Source organism: Arachis ipaensis, chromosome B04 (assembly GCF_000816755.2).
Source record: "Arachis ipaensis cultivar K30076 chromosome B04, Araip1.1, whole genome shotgun sequence".
Taxonomy (NCBI): Eukaryota; Viridiplantae; Streptophyta; class Magnoliopsida; order Fabales; family Fabaceae; genus Arachis; species Arachis ipaensis.
The window spans coordinates 97,632,777-97,639,561 of record NC_029788.2 but is presented as its reverse complement, the minus strand read 5'-3'; the positions used below and the strand labels follow the sequence as shown (position 1 = coordinate 97,639,561).

General features: G+C 33.8%; 1 pseudogene; it reads left to right on the top strand.

Moving 5' to 3' along the window:
- Positions 1,030 to 5,073, top strand: LOC107639485 (annotated as a pseudogene).

The following is a 6,785-nucleotide window of genomic DNA, read 5'->3' as shown; positions in this document are numbered from 1 at the left end:
TAGATAATTAGATTATCATAACTTAAATTAAATTAAGAGTTAATATAATTTCAATTAATTATTAAATATATGATATATCATAAGGAGATAACATACCTTTTATTCTAGAGAGAGTTGGATTCAATTGATTATTGGAAGGTTTCTGAAGTTACAACTTGCTCACGTAACCGCTATCCTATAGAGTATGATTTGATCATTTGGCGATTTAGGCATTGTTTGGATGCAAAATAGAAAATGGAAGGAAAGAAAATGGAAGGAAAGAAAATAAGAGGAAAGAAAATGAGAGGAAAAGTAGATTTTTGTATGTGTTGTTTGGATGAAGAGAAAATGAATGGAAAAAAAATAGAAAGAAATTTTTTTTTATTTGAATGAAAAGAAAAGTAAAAAGAGAAAAAATTATATTGAATAAAATTACATTAATATCCTTATCTATATTATATAAAATTATAATTTATACTAAATAAAGGACAAATTGGTAATTAAATCATTATTTACTTTTTCTCCATCCATTTTCATTTCATTGTTGGAGAGAAAACTTTTAGATGGATCCCACACTATATTTTCCTTCTCCTCTTAATTTTCTTGGATCATTCAAACAATAAAAAACTTCATTTTCCACTCATTTTCTTTTTCTTTATTTTCTTTTCTCCATATTTCCCTTAAACCAAACGGCCCGTTAGGGCCATATATATATGGAGCTATCAACCTCGCTGAGTTGAACCGTCGAGTAACCTTTGTTTGGTCTCCTCCAGAACAATATCTAACTTAGTTCTCTAGCCATACAAAAATTCCAAAAATATTTGGAAAAGGTCTTATTAATTGATCCTTTCAATTGCTAGAGAAGAATTTCCTAGTGATTCCCCCAGCTTTTAAGTCTACGAATAAGTTAAAAATGTATAGTCTATAGTGTAATAAGATGATTCATTTTATAATTAACGTAAAAGTAAGATTTACTTAATCTCATAATATTGAGGTAATAAATATTTAAATAATTATACATTTATAATTGCATACAAAACTTGCCACAAATTTTGGATTTTCTGACCTTGCTTATAAGTATCGACCACATCCATGCATGTTGTTCATCAGCATCTGAGTGTTAGTTAAAAAATTCATCCCCCATAGCCAATAATGTTGCCATTCTTCCCAAGGCTTAATCCCATGAAGCTCTTAGCAATGTGTTGCCTTCTTTTAATGAGTGTTACAACTTCCATGACTACCACTTCAGTTGCTATTCAAGGCAACGAAGAAGCGTATGCTTTGCTGGACTGGAAAGCCAGCTTTGAGAAGCAAAGCCAGGCTTTGCTCTCTTCTTGGAATGGTAGCGACCCCTGCCATTGGGTGGGAATAGCATGTGATCACTCCAAATCTGTGTCCTCGCTAAATTTTACCAAATTTGGCCTAAGAGGTACGCTTCAAACTCTCAATTTCTCGTCACTTCCCAACATCCATACAATAGCCATGAGTAACAACTCGTTTTATGGAACCATTCCCAAACAAATTGGTGTATTATCCAATCTGGACACTCTTGATGTCCACTACAATCAGTTCTCTGGTTTCATTCCCAAACAAATTGGTAGTTTGTCTAAACTCACCGTTCTTGATTTGGGTGCCAACAATTTCTTGGGCAACATTCCCCAAGAAACTAAGCATTTGAGCAACTTGAAGTATTTGGCATTTGCATACAATAATAATTTAAGGGGATCCATTCCTGCCGAACTTGGGATGTTGGGGAATCTAACAGACCTGCGTTTTGAACACTGCAATCTCACAGGTTCTATTCCTACTACAATAGGCAACTTAACTAATTTGTCTGTACTTAATTTGAATGACAACCATTTAGATGGTCCCATTCCTCGAGAAATAGGCAAGTTAGTTAATGTGAAGTATCTATGGCTTCAAAACAATGAACTTTCTGGTTCCATTCCTCAAGAAATTGGTCTCATGACAAATCTCTTCCAGCTTGATTTTTCTTCAAACAATCTCTCTGGTTGTATTCCTTCCACAATTGGAAACTTAAGTAATTTGGCATACCTATACCTTTTTCAAAACTTTTTCTCCGGTTCCATTCCAGATGAAGTTGGAAAACTTTATTCTCTTACTACGATTCAGTTGTTAACTAATAACCTTTCAGGGACAATTCCGCCTTCCATAGGTAACCTTGTCAATCTAAACTCTATTCTTCTTCGGGATAATACACTCCTTGGGCCAATCCCTTCCACTATCGGAAAATTAGTTAATTTGGTTCTCCTTGACCTTAGTGGAAATATGCTCTCTGGTACAGTTCCATTTTCTATTGGAAACTTGACAAAACTGTCGAAACTAGTGTTATTGTCGAATGAACTTAGTGGTGAAATTCCAATAGAGCTCATCAAGCTCACAGAATTGGAAGATCTCCAATTGGCTTATAATCATTTCAATGGGCAGTTGCCTCACAACATCTGTACAAGTGGAAATTTGGCTAAACTTTCAGCCACAAATAACTACTTCACAGGTGTAGTTCCAAGTAGCTTAAAGAATTGCTCCAGCCTTGTAAGATTAAGGCTTGACGGAAACCAGATAACCGGAAATATAACTGAATCTTTCAATGTATATCCAAATTTGGACTACATTGATTTGAGTGAGAATAATTTTCATGGCCACCTTTCATCAAAGTGGGGAAAATGTTCCAACCTGACGTGCCTCAGGATCTCCAACAACAACTTGTCAGGTGCCATACCACCGGAATTAGGTGAGGCAACCAACTTACAAGAACTTGACTTGTCTTCAAATCATCTTACGGGAGCTATTCCAAAAGAGCTTGGCAAGTTGACTTTGATGATACAACTCTTGTTAAGCAACAACAGTTTTTCCGGAAATGTTCCCATTCAGATTTCTGTTGGGTTTTTCTCTCCTTTGTGAGGCCCAAGCCCAACATTTTGAGGGTGTCTCTTGCACCCATTGTGCCACAACCCTAGTTCAGATTTTTTGCCATATTGTGTTGTGAGTGCTTCCATATTGTTTTTGTGTTGGACATTTGTGTCGTTTCCGCTGCTAGGCTCTATCATACTGGCATCAGAGCTTGTTGGTATTTTTCTGGGCTTGTGAGTTTGTGAACAATGGAAGCTAATACTAATACTAGTAGGATGATCACTCTTAATGGTCCTAATTATGATTTGTGGAAGTCAAAAATGGAAGATTTGCTTTATGTCAAGAATTTTCATCAAATCAATTTCATCATTGCAACAACTTGAAACGTTGGATCTTGCCAGGAACAATTTCAGAGGCCTCATCACAAAAGAACTTAGCATGTTGCCTAAGTTGTCCAACTTGAGTCTGAGCCAAAATGAATTTAATGGAACTATTCCTCTCGAGCTTGGGAATCTAAAAGCCCTTCGTGACCTTGATCTTGGTGACAATCTTTTAGATGGAACTATTCCAGCATCACTTGGGCAATTGATGTTCTTAGAAAATCTGAACCTCTCTCATAACAATCTTTCTGGTGTCATTCCCTCAAGTTTTGATGGGATGTTAAGTTTGACAACTGTGGATATATCATACAACCAATTAGAAGGCCCACTTCCAAATATTCGAGCCTTCATAAAAGCTCCATTGGAAGCATTGAGAGATAATAAAGGTTTGTGTGGTAATGTCACTGGTATTGAGCCTTGTCCAGCGTCATCAAGTGGTGATTCTCATCATGACCATAAAGCTAAGAAAGTTGTTGTGCTCATATTGGTCCTTTCTTTGGCCATCATAATAGCACTCTTAGCATTATGGATATCATGCCGTGTATACCAAGGAACAGGCCGAAAGGAAAGCAATGCTACAGATATGCAAACTCAAAATTTATTTGCAATTTGGAGCTATGATGGCAAGATGGTGTAAGAAGAGATTATTGAGGCCACAGAAGATTTTGACAACAAATATCTCATTGGAGTTGGAGGGTTTGGATCTGTCTACCGAGCTGAGTTGTCCACCGGTCAAGTTGTTGCCGTGAAAAAACTCCATTCAATACCAAATGAAGAAGTTCCCAATCTCAAAACTTTCCAGAGTGAGATTCAAGCCTTGACAGAAATCCGTCATCGCAACATTGTGAAGCTATATGGATTCTGTTCTCATTCTCGGCACTCCTTTTTGGTTTATGAGATTATAGAAAGAGGTAGCATTGACAAGATTCTAGCCAATGATGAAGAAGCGGTCGAGTTTGATTGGAATAGGAGGGTGAATGCTGTTAAAGGAGTAGCTAATGCTTTATGCTACATGCACCATGATTGTTCACCTCCTATAGTGCATAGAGATATATCAGCAAAAAATGTTCTTCTGGATTTGGAACATGAGGCTCATGTGTCAGATTTTGGAGCATCTAAACTTCTTAATCCAAATTCATCAAATTGGACCTCTTTTGCAGGGACCTTTGGTTATGCAGCTCCAGGTTTGTTTCCTTTATTATTGATAATGATGATTACATGAGTTTTCATATGATGATACCTTGTAAATTAATTTGCTTCATCAGAACTTGCTTACACTATGGAGGTGAATGAAAAATGTGATGTGTATAGCTTCGGGATATTAGCTTTGGAAATACTGTTGGGGAAGCATCCTGGAGATGCTGCATCATCATCTATGGTGATGATACCATCTTCAGAGACACTTGATAATAAGTTTCTCTTAAAGGATAAGTTGGATCATCGTCTTCCTTACCCTACAAATCTAATTGCAGTAGAGATTATGCAAATTGTGAAGATAGCAAGTGCCTGTTTGACAGAAAATCCACGTTCTCGTCCTACCATGGAACAAGTGGTGAAAGATCTTGTGGTGGCAAACGCTTCAGTTTCAACAATGGATTAATTTCTCAAAATCACACCATGATGAACTCCAATCAAAGGGAGATACATATATATAGTGTAATGTTTTTACTTATTACATAAAATTAGCAAACATCTTTGTTTGAGTTCTATATATGCATGTGCTTCAGTTATTGTACGTGAGTTCTTTTAGGTGTATATATATGTGCAAGCCTTGATTACCCTTATGTAACAAATAACAGGTCATATATGTTATGTTCTCTTCTTATATATGCTTCAATGTTTCTATCAAGTAAATAAATTTTAGAATATATATATCTCTTTCTTTTATCAATATAATAATTTTTTATACTTCAATGTTTCGAAGATATTTTTATTATCTTAGAGTTTTACATTTTTAACTTTAATAAATTCAATTCAGGTTCACCAGAGAGACAACAAAAAATAGTTAACTTCAATTAATAAACAACTATTGAGTCACACTTAAACAAATTCACTCACCACTATTTTTTAAAATTATCCTTTTATCCTTTTATCCTTTCTTTTTTTCTTGACTCCTAACACTACCATTTCATACACCATTATCAATCACCTACCACTACCATCAGCCGGCAATCCTAAATTATAAAACATAAATTATAGACGTAAATATTAAATTTTAAACTCTAAATTCTGAATTTTAAATTATAAATCCTAAATTTTATACCCAAAATTAATTTTACTTTATATCACTTCTAAATATTTTTTTTACTTGAGTTTTGGATATTTTTAGTATTTTTAGTTTTGAACCTTTTTTTAACGTTTATTTCCTTCTAATTGTTAATTGATATGCAAATTAGTTTGCTGAACTATTGTTGACTTTCTGTACTTTAATTTTTCAATTCCATAAATTAAACCATGGATGCTATACCTTTTTTTTTTTAGTTTTTTATTTTTTATTTTTTGTCTTGGTATGTGTTTTTGTGATTACGTACGTGGGCATTTTTGTGTTTTGTGTGTAAGTTTACAAACTTAATTGCATGGTCCATAAGCGCAACTATTGTTTTCTTTAATTTTTAAAGAAAACTTTGTTAACTTGGTTGGGCCGTTCGTGACGACATCTGATGAGATAGAAGAATATTCAAGAAATGTATAAAGGATGTTAGAATTGATCAAACCGAATAAATAGGTGCAAGTTATAAATATCTTCGTGTAATTAAGTAATATTTTAAAAATTTGTGAAGGTAATCATTTGGCCTGAGAAGGTGACAAAAAATAAAGGCACACATTAAAGGCCGTAATAACAGCTGCGTAGCATCGATCCACCATTATTGACGTTGACAAAATATTAAGTGACGTCTAATATAAGCAGTGTGTTAATTCCATGAAACGACGTTTGAAAAGGAACAATAGTTTGGTTAAACAAATCGAAAGCTAGAATCTGGAATTCGGCACAATATAAATAGTTTCTACGTTTAACTGGTACATAACATGTCTTGTGCTCACAACATACTAATTTTATTTTATGAGTTTGGTGTATTATTCAATGTATAAGCTAGCATTATTTAACAAGATAGGATCTACTTGCACCGTTCAGCAACACAAAATTAGAAGCTGTTTATGAACGTGTTACTCTAAATATTTTTTTGGGCTTTCTCTGGTATCCCAATTCGACAAGGACTATGAATTTGAGCTTTATATAAGAGTCTGTTGTTGATCAATAAGTCGTTGTATATATAAAATAGGATTTAAACGTCTAACAATTACTTAAACGCACAAGTGAACGGACCACTCAACCAATCTAAATTGATTATATTACTCTAAATATTAATTAACGCTATTTTGTGCTACAATAAAGTATCACGACAATATTAATATTCCAAAAACAGCATAATTATATATAGGTAATATAAAAAGACAATCATTCAGAATTATTTATTTAGTTTAATATTTATAATTTTATACATAATATTTAAAATTATATATTTATTATATGTAATGTAATATTATGTATTTATT